Below are 22548 nucleotides of genomic sequence, written 5' to 3'. Positions count from 1 at the left end.
GGGTCGCAAACGACCCACCGTACCTATCCAGGGTTAAACCCTGACAATTCCATTGCAAAATTGAGGAGAAAACTATGGATTATTTCGGGAAGACATCTTGGATGAGGTCTTCCCATTAGCAGTTTTTAATCTAACATTATTACCTGTAGGTTTCTTCAGAGGTGGTCTTGTTATGTTGGGTTTTACGTTGGTGTTTTTCTTTGTATCTTTTTTATCTATTTGTTGAGGGGGATGGTGGACCTCAACTTGAATTTCTGATTTATTTAAATTATCTTCTGGTTGATCGGCAACATCAACAGACAAAACATCTTATTTATTTGATGTCATAATTCTAGTATTTCTTATGGAAGGGGGCGAGAGAGATGGAGGTCTCTCTCTTTTACGATTAGCAGGTTGTGAGTTACCAGGTTTTTGTACCTTCCCCACTACAGGTACACCTGATAACTTGGTGTCAGGTGGAATCTCCATTAAATCAGGCAAGAATATGGCCTGGGAGAGGTTAGTACTATCCTTTGTAATGGGGGACAAAGGTTTGATAGTGGTGGGCAATGTCTTTTGGTTGATACTCAATGATAAATCTTTAGGAGGAGATGTTCTTGTCTTATGCAGCACTTTATCAATAGATGGTGAATTCCTTTTTCGAGAACTACCTACAGTAGTAGGTGGGTGAGATGATTCCCGAGGAACTTTTTCTCCTGTTTTTAATGTCTTTGCATAAGTATTAGATTTATTTAATAATCTCTTGGCATGCCCCACGCTTACATGTTCAATAATTGATTTATTGAGGGCAGCCTCTTCTAACTTATAAAACTGCAGCTCCTATCATTAGATTTATGATTAGAGTTGCAGTTTAAGCACCTCGCCTCAAATGTACATTCCCCATGGTAAATATTGGAGCAAGTATTACAAATTCTTTCACTATTGCAAACTTTGGAAGGATGTCCAAATTTAAAGCAATTATAACATTGCAGTGGCTTTTGCTTGAAAGGTTGAACTCTGATCCTTTCGTTTTCTATGTCTATGTGGGAAGGTACATCGGCATCCTGGAAAGTAAGAACAATCATTGATGTTCCAGGTACTTTATGTACTTTCCACACTGATAGAGGACACATAGTCAATATCTCCTCTTCAGTAAATTTATACAGATCCCTATTAAAAAAAAAACTCCCCTTCCATAGCTAAAGTTTAGATGGGGTTTGATGTCCAATTTTATATCATTATTTACTGTCTTCAAATTGGACAGTATAACAGACTGTGTGTATGACTTGGCCTTTATCAAGTAACTTTTCTTACCGAATCGAGATATATCTCCAGGTGCGATCGTACTTACCTTCCTCTGAAGAAATTTGCAGACCTTGAAATAATTTTCCGTACCTCCTACAGATTGAGCAAGAAGCAACATTGGTGGTTTTGGCTTTCTTTGGGATGGCATATCTGCCTCTATATCTTTATCAACCCAGTCTGCTGGTCTGTAGACATCCAGATCTTTAGGTGCCCCATCACACAGAGCACCCTTAACACTCATATTACCTACTTTAATATCAACAATATTACGGCTTGCATTAAATGCTTCCTCATGACAATTAAATGATAACCAAGATTCCCAATTATCATCTTGAAGTTTCATTCTAATTTCTTTTATTAATCCGTAACACTCAAATATTTTATGTAGCACATCATAATTAGCTTCTAATGGGATTTGGGTAATGTGCAGGACATTCAATTTTCCTGTGTTGCCCAAATTACCCTTTTTCCGAGTGTTTAAAGAATAGTCCTTTTTAGTTCCTACGTCGTCAACGGAGTTTTCTTTAAATGAATTGCCAGAGGTCGTCAACAGTGCCGGGGGCGAGTCAGCATATCCAGGGGAGGTGGGGTCAATTTCACAAGAATCCATCATAAAAAAGAAAAGAGATGAGTGATTTTTTGAAGTTTGATTTACCTGCTTGAGAACATTAAGGCATCACATGTTGGGAAGGATATTTACACTCTCCACTACCGGCACAGTGAGAGTATACTTCCCAGATGGTCCACTCCATACCCTACCTGAAGGATAGCATCAAAACAGATATAGAGGCACAGGTGTAAGTTGAACCCGCCTGTTAGGACTGAGACCAAGAAACTATGGAATCATCCTCCCCATATCTGTAATGACGGGCTTCCGGCCAAAAGCCGAGAGTCCTACCCCAAGCGTTGGATCCCCCTGGATTCCGAAGACCCAACACTTGAGAATAGTTCCGTCAAAAAGGTCCAAACCAACTTCGGAATGGCTGAGATCATCCAATACTCTCACATATAGCTTTGAGTACAAACACCTCCCAACCGTGACACCTTTCCCATTCATCAAAGCAGGCAGCAATACCGGATGTAGAAACATCCGCCCAAGTGGCAATAACAGATGTAGAAACATCCATGCCATAAAAAGAGAGAGAAAAAAAAATAATAATAAACACACATATATATGTAAATATATACACATACATATGGGAAATTTTACTCATAGGGTTGGGATAGCAACATGAAGGAAAGTTTATAATATTAGGAGAAGGTTGAAGCAATATAAAGAGGAAGAAAAAGATAATTTAGAGAGAAATTTAGATTCGAACTGGGGGAGCAATTTCCCCAAGTTCGAGAGCCCTCTTGCCCGTCACCAAGTTTCAGCACGGGAATAGAATGCCGTGCTGAAGCTCAATGACTTCATCAAGGCATTCTCTCATTAAGAGGGTGGTGACAGCAGAGGGTGCGCAGCAAGCTGAATAAGCACTCGTGCACGAGGACGAGCAGGATCACGAGGAGCCCGTGAGGGCGATAACGTTGGGCGCGTGCACGCAGGGGATAAATCCCTTGCGGGCGGGCACGCATGAGGGCGCACATCAGGAACAGTAACAGGAGGGAACGCAGGGCGCGCAATGGCGCGTAGGTGAAGGATGGCGCGCTGGCGTGCAGGGGAAGAAATTACCTTCCCCTTTGCGACCAGGTCCGAAGATCGTGGGCGCACAGCAGTTTGTTAGCACGCAGGCGAGTGCTGGCGCATAGAGCGCTGGCGCGCAGGCGATCATGGGCACGCATCAGGATGAGGGCGCGCAGTGGCGCGCACCAAGCAAGAGCGCGTTGGCGCACAGGTGAGCGCTGGCGCGCTATAACAGGATCAGCAGCTGGAGAGCGCTTGCGCGCAATTGCTAGCACGCAGGGGATACCTGGCGCGTAAGGGACTTAGTCACATTGTGAGGAAGTCCCTTGTGCCCCGAAGGGACCGATGCCCGTTTAAAAACAGGTTTCGTAGGCGCCCACAGCGCATCAGCGTCTAGGAACGGCAGCAGGTCTGGCGGGTGGAAGGTCGGCGTGTCCTTTGCAAGGACGACCTTCCACCGAAGGAGATCGCGAACGATCTTCGGAGAGGTCCAGGGATGTAGCTGGCAGGGTTGGTGAACGACGGCGAGGTTCCTCTGCGGCGGACTGCGGGATGACGAGCCGAAGAGGCGCATCCTAACACCCTTATGAGGTGAAGGAAGTCCTCTACGACGAAGAGGAAGGCGGGCTTTACGCCTTATACGCCCTCTGGGGGCCGTGAGGTCAGCAGGCTGACCAGCAGTCCTCCGAAGAGGAGAGTCTGTTAGTGAACTCCCCTGAGGGGGAGAATCTCCGGCAGGAGAGACCGTTGGACTTAGTTCCTCCCTCGAAGGATGTTCGGAGGGGGAACTAAGCCTTCAGCTACATCAGCAACATCAGGAGCAGACGTTTGATACAACTCATCAGAAGCCTCTGCCACAACAACGTCGACGATAGACAGAGGATCAACCTCTGCTAAAGTCGGCGAGTTTGACAACTGCTCCCAATTTGACCATGTCAAACAAGGCTTCCTTGGAGGGCGAACCCTCAAGCCCCAAGGAACCCCAAAGCTGCAACAAATCATGATTAGATACACTGACATTTGAAATTAAATCCTCCCCCGGGGGAGGAGGAGGAGCTGCCTCGCTATGGAAGGCAATTCCCTCTCCCAAACCCTGAGATAGGTCAACAGAACTGCGGCTTTTGCTACCACTCGACAGTTTCTCGGAAGAAACCGATCGAGTGGGAGCTTCGGAGGAGGTTTGGGGCAAGAAAGAAGAGCCCTTTGGATTTTTTCCTTTCAAAGAAATCTTCGAAGGAGAAATATCCCGCCTGGACTACTACTTCCGGCGCCGGGAAAACCTCTTCCACTAGGAGGTAGACCACTCCCTACACTCACCACATACGTTACTCTTATCACACCGTTGGCCCCTACAGTAAGGACATAAGGTGTGTGGGTCCGTTTCGACTGCCGACATATAAGTTCCACAAGGACGGTCAGGTAAACCGGGACTCTTACACATCGCAGAGGCCAACTTCACAAACACTGTCAAAGAAAAAGCAAACAAAAAATTAGTAATGGCTGTCAGAGAAGGCGAGGGGTGACAGCGGGCACTTCCGTCTAGCACCTGAGGCGAAAGCAAAGTGAGCTCAGCACAGGTGTGAGGGGGGGGGGGTAGCAAGCTACCCTCCCTACCCCCCCGCTAACTAGCGGTGGGGTAGTAAACCCTCGTTAAAATTCTAATGGCTCATCATTTCAGCTACACCAAAAGTAATAACCCATATTAAATAGCGTGGTTTGTATTTCAGTTACGGAACAAATCCCGCTTAGACTTCTTCCGCCGTTGGCCAAACCTCTCCCACTGGTAGGAAGACCACTCCCTACACTCATTACACTTAATTTTCACTACCACACCGTTGACCTCTGCATATAGGACAAAGGGTGTGAGGATCTGTCTCCACCGCCGACATAAATGTTCCACAAGGGCGGCCGGAAAGTCCAGGGCAGGTGCGCCTGGTAGCAGAAGTCAACTTCTCAAACACACTAGAAGGAAAAAGCAAAAAACAGATTAATGGCTGTCCAAATAAGGCGCAGGATGAAGAGCAGCAATGTCCGTTCACCATCCGAGCCAAAAGCAAAGTGAACTCAATCACAGGTGTGAAGGGGGGGCGGTAGCAAGCTACCCTCCCCCTATAACACCGCTGACTAGTGGTGTGGGTCGTTAACCCTCGCTAAATTAATGGCTCGTCATTTCAGCTATGCCGAAAGTAATACCCCTAATAAACAGCGTGGTTTGTATTCCAGTTACGGAACAACTCCACTTTTGACTTTTGGCTCAGGACTGACAGGGGTGGTTAAGGTGGGAAGTATAGCTTTATAGGTTTGGGTTTCTCTAGCTAGGAAAATTACAAATTACTTTCAAATTTGTTACTGGTTCCTACATGTATACAAACCTTTTATACTTTAGAATAGGGAGACTCACTAATTTGTGGGAAGAAAATCCCCATAGATGTTTCGTTTCCTTCCCTGGAAATGTCATGAATGAGGAAGATCAAGTTTCTCATGACTGTGCTTACTGTCAAACACATCAGTCATAAGGGCTGCCTTTTCCTTTGGACAGTGAGTGACAGAGCCATCTGGTTTAAGTAAAGGAGGAACTGTTGCATCTAAACCAAAGTGCAGATTTTTGGGTAATCCACCACTTTTGTTCCTGGGTTGTACAAGAAAGGGTGTATTTCATGGTTATATTTTCCGTGTTTTTCTATAATAATACCCCATGTTTGAACAAATGCTGGAATGCGAAGCTACACAACTCTCCTTTTTGTTAAATGTGTAATCGCCACTTAAGTTTGTATAATAGATAATTAAAGGCAAAATATAACCCCACATTACTAATGCGCATAGTGAAACATAATATGCTCACCGGAACATTGGAGCCGTGAGATAATGTTTATTCGCGAGCGAAGCAAGCATACGGCAAAGCAAAAACTAATAAATCATTAACTCAATTGAGTAAGGAGGTATTTGTAATATAATGAACACTGCTATAATCAACTCCATAGAAAATGGGATGGAAACCCTCGTTTTCTATGCATCCAGAAGTACTGGCAAACAAACAAAAGCTTCAGCATTTTGACAGTTTCATTACTATTGCTCCGTTTTTATTACGGTAATTGTTTTATATTACAATGACTTTAATGACATTGACTGGCAAAATCAAAGTTTATAAAAAATAATTCAAATGTCAACACAATTAGAAAAGTACACTACAGTATATTTGAAGGTTTTTCGAACGAAACTGATGAAGATACCTAGTGCAAAGCCATAGCATTTGTAATTATCATTATAATTATCATTACCTTCTAAGCTACAACCATAGTTGGAAAAGCAGGATGCTTTAATCCCAAGGGGGTTCAACAAGGAAAATAGACCAATGAGGAAAGGAAAAAATGAAAATGAAATATTCTAACAGTAACAATATTAAAATAAATATTTCCTATATAAACTATAAAAACTTGAACAAAACAAGAAGAGAAATAAGATAGAATAGTGTGCGTGACTGTAACCTCAAACAAGAGAACTCTAAGCCAAGCCAAGCCAAGACAGTGGAAGACCATGATACAGAGGATATGGCACTACCCAAGACTGAAGAACAATGGTTTGATTCCGGAGTGTCCTTCTCCCAGAAGAGCTGCTTACCATAGCTAAAAAGTCTTTTCTACCCTTAACAAGAGGAAAGTGGCCACTGAAAAATTACAGTGCAGTAGTTAACCCCTTGGGTGAAGAAGAATTGGGTAAATATATGATACTTTAATTACTAGCAAAACTGGAATTCGCTATAAGAAATGGAAGAGTGCTGGCTAGTTTGATATTTTTTTTCTATATGTTTAATAGGGGCTGGGGCATTATAACTTACGTATTGGTGTATTAAAATGTGAAGTATGTTTTTCACTCTAAGTCCATTGTTTACATCTGAGAGACAGAAGGGGACTTATTGCCCATGCTTGGTTTCTGTGCATTTACAATGACGTATCTGTCAGGTGGTCTTTAAAACTAATTAACAGCTTACAAGTACTTCTTCATAAGTTCTTGGATGTTGTTCTACAACAGCCATATTTTTCCCACTTTCCCCTTCAGTTTCAACTTCACCACCATCACGTAATGACATCACCAGGAGGGCACTTGAGTGAAGTACATCAATCTATTTCAAAATTTTGTGTTAATTTAAGTAAGTGGCTGAAAACATGCGAACCATGATAATCTAACATTTGAGATTTGGGTTAATATATGATAGTTTAATTGCAAGCGAAAATAAAATTCTCTCTAAGATATGGATGAGTGCTGGCTAGCTTGTTGTTTTTCTCTATATGTTTAATAGGGGCTGGGGCATAATAACTTACATATCGGTCAATTTAAATGTGAAGTATGGTTTTCACTCTAAGTCCATAGTTTACATCTGAGACACTGAAGGGGACTTACTGCGCATGCATTTTTTTCCATGGATTGCTAAGGTTTCTGTACATTTACAAAGACGTATCTGTCAGGTGTTTTTTTTTAAATCAATTAACAGCTTACAAGTACTTCTTCATAAGTTCCCTGATGTTCTAAAACAGCCATTTTTTCCCACCTTCGCCTTCAGTTTAAAGTAAACCACCATCTCGTAAAGATGTCTGGAAGGGTGAACTTAAGGGAAGTACATCAATCTATTTCGAAATTAGTGCAATTACGTTTATGTCGGAAATTGGTTATGATCGAAATGATCCGTTCAGAGTAAAGCTATTGTTACTTATGTGAAATTGAAAAATAACAGCAAAATAAGGCCTCAAAGGTCCGATTCTGACTTAATTTTCAGGGAAGGCCACCACATTTTCTACTGCAAAGCTTTTGTAATGATTGCCAAATAAACAAAAAAAAAGGCGACAAAATCAATCAAAAGGAAAGGAATTAGTTGTGATTTACTTTTTCAAAATGGAAGGATTTATTTGTAATTTTCTTCTGCATAATCTAAGGATTTATTTGTAATTTTCTTCATCATAATCTAAGGATTTATTTGTGATATACTTTGAATTTGTGACCTGGGAAGGGGGTGTCTGGTTAGCAGTTGTGACCTGGGAAGGGGGGTCTGGGGGGCTTTCCCCAGCCTAGGGGTTGTGACCTGGGAAGAAGGTCGCAAGCCCCCCGGCTAGGGGTTGTGACCTGGGAACTACTAGGTTAGGTTAGGTGGGTTTGTTAGGTTCTGTACCCTTTAACAAATCTCAAAAGATAAATAATCATGTTTTGGCCTATTTTCAAACATTTACATGAACCATATATTTTTCCAACTGGTTATCTTGAGCTTATTTTGCATTTCTGACCATTATTATTGCTAAAAAATCACACGTTTAAGACATTTCCCCACCAAAAAAAAACCCGGTTTCCCACTGGGGTCGCCCATAATTGTCTTTTTAAAAGGGGGTCCAAAACCTCATGAACAGGTGGTTTGCCCCAATAATCATGGTGAGAAATGCATAAAACACAAGATAGCGAGTAGGAAAAATATATGGTACTTGTATTTGGCTAGAAATTAAAGCAACATAAATTTACCAAGATTTGTAAACGGGCACAGAACCTAACAAACCCATCTAACATAACCTATTAGTTCCCAGGTCACAACCCCTAGCTGGGGCAAGCCCTCCGGGACCCCCTTCCCAGGTCACAGCCCCTAGCAGGGGCAAGCCCCCGGACCACTTTCCCAGGTCACAACCGCTAGCCGGTGTGACGATCTGAACGATCCCCCGGTCTCAGAATTCTCCTTAATAATCTGCACATGCGCGAACATTACCGTTTGCCAGTGCATACAAGGTTGATGTTTTATTTTCCTGTAATGTTAGCGTGCGCAGCTCAACATTACCGCTTGCCAGTACATACGAGCTTGATGTTTAATTTTCATGCGAGCAAAGCGAGCTAATGGCAGAAAAACGGATTTTGAGCGAAGCGAAAAATCTATTTTTGGGTGAGATAGCCATGGCGTCCTGATGGAAGGTTCCTTTTTTGGTAGCTTCCTTGGGTATATCACTACTAAATATTCCCAGAGAAATTAACCACAGGTTATCACAGAATTCTAACTTCTGGAGCGAGTATCCTAAAGGTTTCCCTCTTAAGACATCGTATATCAACAGGGGACGCATGTATTAACGCGCCACATAGCTATCTACACCCTACATAGCGTTAACACTTCGAAGTGTAGGGGCGGAGAATAGCTGGGAGCCGTTCCACAGCTAATCTCGTTCGTGGCTACTTTTGGTACTCGAGACGTAAACAAACGGGCGCCATTTCTAAATGACGTCACGTCCGTCGTCATCCTTCTTCTAGTAGCTTGCCTTGCTAAGACGGATTTTCCCTTACGCTTTTTCATCAACCTGCATCTTCGTCATGTCGCTACCTTCGGCCTCGCCTTCTTCTGGAAAGTTGAGTACAAGGTTCCAGTATTGTTTAAATAAGCTCTGACCGTAAAGTAAAGTTTACTTTTCGAGATATTTGATGTTTTGTGGCAGAGCTGTGCCTCGACCGGACCGGCCATTTTATGGCGTCGCTGTTGTTTTGCATGCCTTATTTAGATAGCCTCAACAGCGTTTTTCCGGCCTCATTAACTAATCGATACTATTAGTTATTTAGTCTTCATAGCTAGGAACTTTTATATCGTGTTTTGACGCTTTATTATCGGTCATCAACTGACCCCATACCAGTTGGCTACTATAGCCCCTAGGCCAGAGCGCCTATATCAGTGTTCATACATGATATTTTTCAGTGATCCTAGGCTTATTTATGAAGATAGTGGCATTATTTTACAATACTATTGACTGTGATGCAAGTGTTTTCGCCTTCAGGGACCATATAGGGGACAGGTTAGATAGTGTGTCTTTCTAACCTAACCTACAAGTAGGACCCCTATATGCTTCCTTCATCCCCTGCCTTAGGGCATCCCCTCTGTGTAGCCTTGCTCCCCCTACCACGTAAGGGGATCAAGCTCATATCAGAGTATTATTTCGCTTCTCTGTCCTCCCTAAGGGAATGATCCCCCCTTAGGGTTGCGTCCGAGAATGAGGAACGGCTAGTCCTTCCTCTATTGCTGGGGCTAGGTCTCCGACCTTTCCTGCAATAGCGATACGTCTTCCATCCTTCCTAGTTCAGGATGTAACATCCCTGCTCTAGGTTAGGTTTTGGAGGGGTTAGTTCTGTTCCTTGCTGAAACGATACCCATGCACCGTTTTCAGACAGGCTGCCTTACCTTAGGCTAGGGAGTGTCCTCCCTTCCTTGGTGGCCGCTCTGGTACAGATCCTCCTCCACAGAAGACCCTTCTCTTCTCCCCTCCCCACCTATCTCTTGTATGGCCTAGTCTATACTTAGGTTAGTCTATACCCATCTGTCCCCTGTCCTACAACTCCTCCTTAGGGTGGAGTGATAGGGCTTCCTTGAGCTCCTGTGTGCAGTCCGCTCTGGTACATATACCCTTCATAGTGTCCTATGGGGTTAGCCACTGGATACGTTCTGTTTACAGGGGTTCTCCCCACTTTTGGGTGTTCCCTGCCCTCCCTTGGGCTCCCTTAGCTCCCGGTCCTCAGCGGCCCCTGCTTCTGGGTGATAGGGCTAGCCTCTATCATGGGTACACCCACTCAGGTGGGATGTCTTGGGGCCCGTGGCCGGACCCCTACATCCCCCCTTCTGCCTCTTTCACTATCCGGGTGCCGGTCCCTTGCCGCCTCTACTGTCGGTGATACCCACCTCCTACCTTGGTGACTTACCCCTTGCCCTCTGCGCCGCCAGTCCCCCGTGTGCCGGGGGATTGCCGCCTGCCGTCGGCACCTAACCGATGGCCTTCCCTCTTTCCTCATAATCTCAGTCGTCCGTCCACCGGCCGGCCCCCGGAGTGCCAGCATCCACTACCGGCACTCCGGTTCTGCTATAACCATCCTTGTCCCTGTCACCAAGCCGGCTACCTCCGGCTGCCGGAGCCGCCGCTCCTTGCCGGCGTGCCGCCGCTGTGCCGGCGGCCGCCACCCTGGTATTACTCTTGACTTCTATATTGTCTTCCTTAATGCCAGAAACTCTGCTGGAGCGGCCTCCGGCGTGCTGGAGATCTGCCGGAACCTTCCGGAGGCGTCAAGACGACTTGCACCCCCTTCTAGTAGCTATCATCTGATGTTGATAGCCCTACACTGCAACCAGATGACTTGATTACGTAAATGGATTGGTATTATCTTACCGTTATATTAGTAACCATGCTGTCTTCTTGCATATCACAGATTTCGAGCATGCTGTGTTTATCTTAGCACGGCTGGTTGCCGGAAACCGTTACCCTATGGGATCTTCTAGTTCCCAATTCTAGAGTCTGAGTGGCCTCAGTCCTAGCCTTATATCCTTGACAATTTCCAATAGAATTCCCACTGCCCTACGGGCATTCCATGTTGAATTCTATCCTGTGCCTTCGGTCACAACGGATTGTCTATGGATGAAGGTCACGGTAACCAGCCGGGCGAGATACACGGAGTATGTATCTATCTCCTTCTCTCAGCCCATCCTCTGTGCATCACACCTAATGTCAAGTTAAAATTAAGAATTAATATTTAACTTTAGTTTAAGAGTCATTCTTATGACTCCCCCATACTCATGTTCTCTCTCTTTTACAGGAGGAGCAGATGAAGTGTGACCACAGCTTCTGTGCAGTGAAGCGCCCGCACTTCTATGGACATACGGCGTGTAGGACCCACGCCCCTTGTGCCAACAAGAAAGGGGATCTGAAGTTCTGGGACCCGCAGAACTGTACGGTCTGCCAGGATCGCCTGGTCGATGCATTTCATAACCCTCCCTCAGCGGAGATTAGGGACGCTTCTCGGGATAAGCTACGCAAGTGGGTGCGTGGCTTCCAGAAGAACGCCACTGGACCGTACCTTGCCACTGAAGATATGAGGGCCTTATTGTTCCCAAAGGCTTCCCCAGATTCTGTGGTCCCCAAAGATCAGATCCCCACCGTCCAGATCACGGTGGAACCCGATGTCGTCATGGCCCAGTCCATACACGAGTGTCGCCTGGATTCCGAAAACGATGAACGTATGTCGGATATTTCGGAGGACACGGAGAGGACCCTCATGGCCCAAGGCGCGGAAGATGAAGAGGATCAGGTGGAGTACACCGAGTCGGAGCAGGAGGTCGCTCCGCCTTCCATCCCCGCCCCTACTCCTACACCGACGGAAGTGTCTCTCCCGTCTACCTCCGCTACCCCGGATCCCATCCCATCCGCCCAGGAGATGTTCCGTATGATAGAAGCCCTTATGGAACAAAAGCTTCAAGTGACACACGAGTTCATCAGGTCCATGGGAGGGTCCAAAGAACCGAAGAAGATTTCGGTTAAGGACCTCCCTGCATGCTCACATGCCAACCCCTGGAGGTATGCCGAGCATATGGTTATCGCGACCGGCAGGATCTTTGTCAGCGATAAGATCTGCACGGTCCCCCTGGAAGAAGTGGAGTTCTTCCCGAGCTTTGAGGCTTACCCGGACTGTTACGTCCGGCTTCGTTCTGAACCTGCATCTAAAGAAGAGACCGAACCCAAGGAGGTGATAGTGTTCGATCTCTCGAAGGCTCAGGCTATGCTAGCCAACGCGTTCAAAAGTAGGGGTTTTACCTGCTCTAAGCTTCCGGCCCTGAGCAAGAAGCACCCTACTTACGTCGCACCCGACGACGCAGTCCTTCCCTTCACGGAAAAGGCCTTCGCTGCGTGCCACAAGGCTGTGGAAGAAGGGAAACCCTGCCCTGCACTGGAGGAGTGCAGACCCTTCTCCATGGTAACTCCCCCCGACGTTCGACACTGGAAGGATATCCAGCATACCTTCGTGGTGGGAAAGTTAGATCCTGACGTAGCTGGACGTCAGTTTAACGAGGACCTCCCGAAACTCAATGACCATCTCCTTCGTCGGGAACAAGACACGAAAGAAAGGCTCGCAATGTCAAGGAGAATTCTGAGACCGTGGGATCGTTCAGACCTTCACACCGGACCACCCTTCCCCAGTCACAAACTATAAATAAATAAAAAATAAATCCTTACATCATGATAAATTAAATAACAAATAAATCCTTCCATTATTAAAAAAGTAAATCACAACTTATTCCTTACCTTATGATTGACACCGTTACCTTTTTTTGGTCTTGGCAATCTTTACATAAGCTTTGCAGTAGAAAATGTGCTGGCCTTCCCTAAAAATTAAGTCAGAATCGGTCCTATGAAGCCTTATTTCGCTTTTTTTTTAATTTCATGAGTAACAATAGCTTTACACTGAACAGAGAGCATTTCCATTATATTAAGTTGCCGACAAACGAAATTACAATGAATTTCGAAATAGACTGATGTGCTTCCCTTAAGTTCCCTCATATTTGAGACTTCTTTCCGAGATGGTGGTTCAATGGAAACTGAACACGAAGGTGGGAAAAAAATGGCCGTTGTAGAACAACATCCGGGAACTTATGATGAAGTATTTATAAGCTCTTAATTGGTTTAAAAAAACACCTGACAGATACGACACTAAATACACAGAAACCAAGCATGTGCAATAAGTCCCCTTCAGTCTCTGATGTAAACAATGGACTTGTAGTGAAAAACATACTTCACATTTTAATACACCGATACGTGTTATTATGTCCCAACCCCTATTAAACATATAGCGAACAATACCAAACTAGCCAGCACTCGTCCATTTCTTTTACCGAATTCCAGGTTCGCTTGGAATTTAGAGTATCATATATTAACCATTTACCGAAGATTTGTTTGGTAATATGTGTTGTCAGGTGTAGGGGGACAGAGTAGAATGTGTAAATAGGCCAGATTATTCGGTGTACGTGTAGGCAAAGGGAAAATGAACCGTAACCAGAGAGAAGGATCTAAAGTAATACTGTCTGGCCCGTCAAAGGACCCAATTACTCTCTAGCGGTAGTATATCAACGAGTAGCTGGTTACAGTACTTGACCCACCATAACCATGAAACTATGGATTTCCGTCAGGAATTATATCAAAACCGTTCCAAACCCCACAATATCCATTGCAAACCTGTCTTACTTTTTACAATCCGTTTATTGCACAATTTTATAATTTTACCATTCCCCCCCCCCCCATATCAAAGACGAGTGGACGACATTAGGCCAACTTGTTTCGAATCAAAGTTCAAAATTTTTCTCTCTCCATAAAGATTCCTAGTAATAATAATTCAGCAAAACATTAATAGTTCTGCAAAAAGGCTTACCTAAACTCAGGTTTTTCTGCCACACAGAAATAATCCAAGAGTCTAATTGGTTGTTAAGAAGATGCCATCTACCAATAATCTAAAAACAATACGTCTATAAGTTTGAAAACCTAAATTTTACAATAAAATTACCCACCTACCTTGTATACGAAGTTTATTACGAACTTACTGTAATCATCCTCAACAAAGTCCATTCACATTGCTGAAGTTTCACCAGGCTTCGACGGATTTTCACTTCTCAACTGTCAGCCATGACAGATTGACAGATCTTTGCCTTTACTTAGAAGTGGGCACTGTGGGGAACTGTGTTGCCAGATGAGTTACTGTAAAAAAACCCAAAACTCATGATAAAAAATCTCCGAAACAACACAAAAATTCCCATTTCCACAAATATATTTTCTTCTCATCATGTAGGCTTTACTCACATAGAAATTACTCACCATACTTCACACAGAGTGCAAGTAAACTAATTGCAACAATATGAATATATACTAATTTTTGTTTCTTTTTCACAGAAATTTGTACAGAATATCCCCATTAGACACGCAAAATTCCCAAATCTAGGGATAAATCTCCATATCTGGCAACACTGGCTGGGAAGAGAACGGGAATTTGCAACCATGCTGCCACACCCATCAGACAATCCCTAGACCAACATGAAGATATCCCCAGATTGTACCAAAATATCCCCAGTTTTACCATTATGAAAATTTAAGGGAACTCAGAATGAATTAATCGTTATTTAGCATTTGTTGAAACTCTGTGTTAATTATCATAGTAGGTTATAATAATAAAATAAGCAACAAGTTGTCAAGATTAGCTCCAAAATTGACTAAAGCTTCTCAGTTTCTCGGCTGCAAATGCCCTAGATTTGGGGGCCACCGCCTCATATAAAGCAGAAAAATACCCAACTGAGAATTGTGACTAAAGCAATTTTGGGTAAAATAAGTATAACAAATTCATTTCAATTCATAGTTATTTTGCTTTTGTTTGAATAAGTTATATCTTCATATCTATGCACATTTGTCTTGTTTAACTAGCGTAGCAGACAGATTTATAGAAGGGATATATCCTAAAGTAAATGAAAATAGAAATAAAGATTTAGCTATCATCTTAGAATTTAAGAACACGAACATTAATTATCTTTTTGTTATTATAGTTACTAAATACGTGATACAAAAAATATAGCATACTCGTCTCCCCTTTAAAAATTTGTCTGCTACCGTGTGTGTGTGTGTGTGTGTGTGTGTGTGTGTGTGTGTGTGTGTGTGTGTGTGTGTGTGTGTGTGTGTGTGTGTGTGGTGGGGGGGGGTTAGTATCTTCAATAGAAATACTGTTGTTTAGAATTATCAAGTTGATAAATAAAATCCTAATGCTTTATAAAAAGAAATTTTTTTAGAAAAATATATCTTTAAAATCCAACATTTTCATGTAGATAGTATATTTTTGGATAACATAAAAGTTATATGAAGATATTTGCGTACTATCAACTGGTAACACTTGTAAAGCAGACTCATTATAAAGGATAACATAGCTAAAACGATTTATGAATTCAAGGTTCATCTCTGAGAGTAGATTTTATACATCGGTATTTTTTCATGTATCATATTTAACTACTAGAAAAAAAATCATAATTTATTTGGTTATTTTTCCTTTCTATCAATTTGGCTGTTATAAGATTCCTCCAATATATTTAACGAAAACACTTGATCATTTGACAGAATCTAAATTATAACGTTTTAAATAATACATGTTATTATTTCAGTATAGAATTCAATAATTGATTAATTTTCAAACAATTCTAATTAAAAATGTGTTATTTCCATGGATACTTTAGCTTACCTTCTATCTCGATTCCCCTTTTAAAATTCGTCTGCTTTTGTGTTTTGGGAAATATTTTCAAAAGAAACACTGTTGTTATACATTATAAAATCAACGAACAAATTTCCAAGTCTTAAAAAATAATTTATTAGAATCCAACGCTTTTTAATCAGATGAATATATTTTTGTAAAACGAGAAAGCTAAGTAAAGATTTTTGCAAACCATTAATTGGTAATGTATGTAAAGCAGACAGCTTTTTTGAAATGACAACGAACAATCGCTAAAACTAAATCTGATGGAAATAAGTTAACCTTCGTTCCAAGCTATTTATCACTTTAATGTTTATCTTACAAAAATATAATATATACAGCTGTATTTTGTGGCTTTATCATATTTAACAGCAAGAAAAAAGTTGCTTTCGATTTTTTGGTGTCATTTCCTTCTTAGCAATTTTTCTGCAGTAAGATTACTACTTCATAGAAAACACCGATGCTATTATTTGATTGATTTTTTATAAGATCTTTAATTCTAGGAGTGATCATGAATTCCATTATTTCAGTACAGAAATCAACAATTTATTCGTTTTCGAGCTGTACCATACTGATGGAATTTTGTTATTTGTAGGCTATGATGAATTTTGCTTATCTTTTATTAGAAAAATTTACAGAGCAGACAGCTGTCTAAAAATGAACCACACATACTGTAAAAATAAACGTGAGTAAACTAAGAACTAAGCTATAGGCTGCAGCAATTACTTTTCCAAAATTATTTGTCACTCTTTAAAGATAATTTCTATACACTGGCAACTTTATGGCATTTGATTCATCAAAAACAGTTTTATATTCGAATATTTACTTTAGGACTTTTTTTTTTCATTTAGAAGTTCGTCTACTGTAATATTCTATTAATATTGTTATGAACACATTAATTCACAATTCTATTTACTTTTTAAAGGCCACTCGTGTATGACAGAGGCAAGGGACAGTGTCAAGGCCCTAGCTAGCAGAACAATACCGTAGAGATTGATCATATATCCACATGATTAGCACCCAAGACCACTCGCCACCAAGCTAGGACCAGGGAGGGCCAGGCAAAGGCTGCTGATGACTCAGCAAGTAGACCTATAGGCCCCAAACTCCCCATCCTCAGCACACAAGGATTGTGAGGTTATAAAAGCCACAAAAACTATTGAGTTTGGGTGTGACTCGAATCCCAGTCCGGCAGATTGCTAGGCTGGGAAGTTTCCAATAGGTCACCACAACACTTAATTCAACAAGTCTGTCCTTTTCCAGGTACATTGATAGGAGCATGGATATCTGCATGAACCTTTCTGTCAATCCTCTACTGGTGAAACTGACGAAAAGAGAGACATGGCTTGAATCAAATATGAGAGAATTTGGGTCAAACTATCCACTAAAAAGTTGCTCTATCTATCATTCAGAGAACTATTGTTAGAAACAAATTTTTTCATTAATATATTGTTACTTCATCATATATGACTGAAAAAGTTACGATTTTTAAAACTCAATCTAGTTTTGTTCATTTTAGCTGGTCTCTCTTAGTACCTTGTACCTTGAAACCACCATCGTTTTTTTATTCCAATCAATCATTAAAACAGAGCCTGAATTTACATTAACAGTTAAAGATATATTTACTTCTGGATAAAAATTAACAATTGTTGTATTTTCATGGAAAGTGAATTCAGTACAAAAGGCCTGGGAAATTGTCATCACTTTTAACTTTAATATCATCATCACATTAATTTCATTATCATCATCATAAATTCATCATGACTATCATTGGCAGGCCTTTCCTTATCAGGATCATCATCAATAACTTCAATATCATCATTATCATCATTACCATCTATTCATTATTATTAAATCACTATCATTATCATCAAATCATCATCATTATCAATTAGGCTAATCCTCATCAATTCATTATTATTATTGCAGTAATCCTTATCAACATCACTATCATGAATTAAGCATCATCATTTGCATAATAAACATGAACTCAGATCATAAGGTCTGTAAAATACGACGAGGTACACAAGTTTCTCTCACTCTTTTTGGCGAGTATTCACGAATAGATTTTCCGACCTTAGAGGACCGTAGTTTCTGATCTCGTTTCTATAAGTTACTTGGACAATTTTCCAAAGAATGAATATCTTTATGTTTAATTAATCATCAGATAAAATCTTAATCACCAACTATGCATTAAAACAAGAACATAAATCAATGGAGGATATCGAAACGCAGTTGTTGAATTGAAGTCAAACTCAGGTTAACAACTAAAGGTTAAACATAGCAGAGTGATTGAGCAATGACAAATCCAAGGTATTTACAAGTCAATGGCACTCAATAAAATTACGACAAACACCAATGGCACTCTAACACAGTTACGACAAGTCTAAAGAATATGGGTAAATCACCATTTCTACTAATCTAACACATACACACACACACACACTCACACACACACACGCACAACCACCACCACCACCACGACACCCGATAACAGAATGGCTCAAGTTTGAGCTGGAGGCCCTGAGCAAAAAGCTGGGTCCTTCGTCGTGCGTTCAAGTTTTATACGAGGAAAGGAAGCAAGTTATATAATTACAACAAATTCAATACTGCCTACAATATTCACATTAACTAAAAAGACCTTGAAGCAAATTCAAAGATTGATATGAAAAATAAATTCAAAACGCACTATGCAATTTTAAAGATATTTCTTAAATGCAATTAACCAGTTAGTGGTATGTGACAAATGCAATCATGATGAACATCACGCCCATATAGTGCACATACATACGCACACACATCTAAGCAGGGACACAAAGAGGTTGATCAGGAGTGCGAACAACTAACCTTGTTCCTCTCCTAATCCTTGACCTCTCCTTATGGCTACTCTGGCAAGGCATAAACAAGATGTTACAGTGAACCCTCGTTTATCGCGGTAGATAGGTTCCAGTCGCGGCCGCGATAGGTGAAAATCCGCGAAGTAGTGACACATATTTACCTATTTATTCAACATGTATATTCAGACTTTTAAAACCTTCCCTTGTACGTAGTACTGTTAACAAACTACCCTTTAATGTACAGAACACTTAATGCATGTACTACAGTACCCTAAACTAAAACAGGCACAAATATTAAAGGTGATTTTATATCATGCATTTCCTAAACATGCTAAAAACCACGATAAAAAATGGCAACCAATGTTTTGTTTACATTTATCTCTAATCATAATGTAGAAACAAACTGGAGGTAGAGCTTTGCTTATTACCCAGACATATTTCCCATACTTTTCCCTTAGAACTACATCACATCTTCCTACTTTAGATATATAGATATACATATATACATATATATATATATATATATATATATATATATATATATATATATATATATATATATATATATATATATATATGTGTGTGTGTGTGTGTGTGTGTGTGTGTGTGTGTATATATATATATATATATATTTATATGTATACACATATACATACCTACATATATACATAAATACATGCATACATATATATATATATATATATATATATATATATATATATATATATATATATACATATATATATATATATTACTGTATATATATGGGTTATGGAAAAAATCCGCGAAGTGGTGAATCCGCGATGGTCGAACCGCGAAGTAGCGAGGGTTCACTGTATTACACTTACAAGTTCTACTCTCCTAGTCCTCTAATGGAGAGGCATTATTATTATTATTATTATTATTACTTGCTATGCTACAACTCTAGAGAGTTATGGGGTCTTTTGACAGGCTAGACAGTAGTACATTGGATCCTTCTCTCTGGTTACAGTTCATTTTCCTTTTGCATACACATACGCACGCGCGCGCACACACACACACACACACACACACACCGAATATTCTGGCCTATTCTTTACATATTCTCCTCTGCCTGACAACACTAAGAATACCAAAAAATTCTTCTTACTGTACTGTAATTGTTCATTGGCCACTTTCCTCTTGTTAAGGGTAGAAGAGACTCTTTAGCTATGGTAAGAAGCTCTTCTAGGAAAAAGACACTCCAAAATCAAACCATTGTTCTCTAATCTTGGGTAGTGGCATAGCCTCTGTACCATGGTCTTCCACTGTCTTGGGTCAGAGTTCCCTTGCTTGAGGGTGCACTCGGGCACACTATTCTGTCTTAATTATCTTCCTCTTGCTTTGTTAAAGTTTTTATAGTTTATATAGAAGATATTTATTTTAATGTTGTTGCTCTTCTTAAAATATTTTATTTTTCTTCGTTTCCTTTCCTCACTGAGCTATTTTCCCTGTTGGAGCCCCTGAGCTTATAACATCCTGCTTTTCCAACTAGGGTTGTAGCTTAGCAAATAATAATAATAATAATAATAATAGCAAAAGCAGGATGCTATAAGTTCAGGGTTCCAACAGGGAAAATAGCCCAGTGATGAAAGGAAACAAGGAAAAATAAAATATTTCAAGAAGAGCAACAACATTAAAATAAATATCTCCCATACAAACTATAAAAACTTTAACAAAACAAGAGGAAGAGAAAGAAGACACGACAGGGTGCCCGAGTGTACTCTCAAGCAAGATAACTCTAACTCAAGACAGTGGAAGACCATGATACAGAGGCTATGGCACTACCCAAGACTAGAGAACCATGGTTTGATTTTGGAGTGGCCTTCTCCTAGAAGAGCTGCTTACTATTGCTAAAGAGTCTCTTCTACCCTTACCAAGAGGAAAGTAGCCACTGATCAATTACAGTACAGTAACCCCTTGGAGAATTACGTTCTCAAATACTACGGCACGTAGCACAACATATGAATTTAATTACTGTATCTGAACATTGCTGTCGTGTAAAACCATTTTACTGCGCTTGATCGCACTACAAATACTATGTACTAAAATCATAGCAGTACACACAATTAAACACAATAATGTAGGAGTGTTATTCTCGATTGAGATGTGGTTCTTTAACTCTCATCATAACATGCAAAAAAAAAAAAAAAAAAAAAAAAAATACGAACGAATTTCTACAAAATACAACATGCAAATTTCGGTCTCATGAATAAAGACAACTGCAATAGGACAATTTTGTTTGTCAATTACCTGACAAACAGCAATTCCCAACAACAAATCAATTAATAATTTCTATGAAACATGCAATACCAACCTTACGGTAAAAGGTACAGTAGATCAATGTTATACAGATGAATACACAAAAATTGTATTAAATTATTTTGAGAAAAATTTCTCACAAGCACTGTTAAAGGTTAAAGGTGTCTGGTTTCAGTTCCAGTTTCATCAGGATAGATGCTCACCAGAACGTCAGCCAGGCAAGCCCAACCCCCACTGTGGTGCCCAACCACAGCAGTGGCCTCCCTAGTAAACAGCTTAAACTCATGGTCCCGGGCGAGGATCGATCATTGTTTTACGAATTGTTTCGAGGAATTTTAGCTGTCTTAGTAATGCAATAATGATACAAGTATTCTAACATTTTTGTATATTACTTATAGATATGGAAATTATATAGGCCTTAGTGTAAGTCTTGCTTCAAGGTTTGGCAACAGGATTGTCGTTCCGAAGGAGATTGGTTGATTGATTTAAAGTTTTCAGGCATCCTTCCGAGGGAGAAAATCAAATCATTAGACCATCTTTATAGTCAGTGTTTGTTTATTTTGTGTGGAGCGATTGTAGGCAGTTAAGGGACCAGGACAGATTGCTAGTCGGCAGAAATTTTTGGTAGATATGTTTAAAGATAAATTATATTTTTCTCTAATATAAGTAATTTAGAAGACGCCTCTGTAAAGGGTATCTATATAACATGAAAAGTTCTTTGGTTTAAATCGAAAGTCCAACCGCACTCTTCAAAAGGATGAACTTTTCTTGTCATATATGATAAATCGTAGTCTCCACAGAAGATTTCTTTAGCATCCATGTAGTACTGGCATTCCAATAGGCTGTACGGTAATATTTAAAAAAAAAAGAGAGAGAGCCATAAATGCTATAAAAAAAAAGAAAAAAAAAACTCTCTAATGTTTGAGGGCTAATAAAAAATACACGAGAAACTCCTCTCTGAATTTATGAAAATTTTAAAGAATATAGCAATACCATGTTTCATAGGCAGTATGAGGGTAAACCTGTTATAAAATACAAAAATCTTGGTTGAATTCATATATTTAGATAATGAAAGAAAAGAATTTGCATAAGTTTATAAGCTTAAATTAAAGTCTTGCAAATGGCACCGGCTGATAATTGGATGATAATGTTTGTGATGTTTAATACCTTGTTTTCCTAAGATAGTATATGTTTATATAGATTTTTCTCAAATATTTGTTTCGATAAAAAAAAACATTCAATACGAAGGGATTTTTTAATTTGTATCTAAATATTTAAGCTTACCATAAATACTATTTATAGAAAATGCTACTCGACTGTGTTTAAGAAAACGCAAAAGAATTAAATGGGGGAAGTTATATAAAATTAAGTTTTATGTTGTTACTCGATCGCCTACTATATTGGTTAATTACCAAGTAGATCTGAGATCATAACTGCAATGGTAAAAGGTATAAAAAGTCTGAGAAATGTATTAGATTGATT

Source organism: Palaemon carinicauda, chromosome 5 (genome assembly GCF_036898095.1).
Source record: "Palaemon carinicauda isolate YSFRI2023 chromosome 5, ASM3689809v2, whole genome shotgun sequence".
Classification (NCBI taxonomy): domain Eukaryota; kingdom Metazoa; phylum Arthropoda; class Malacostraca; order Decapoda; family Palaemonidae; genus Palaemon; species Palaemon carinicauda.
The sequence above is the reverse complement of the archived record's forward strand: the minus strand, read 5'-3'. Positions refer to the sequence as shown.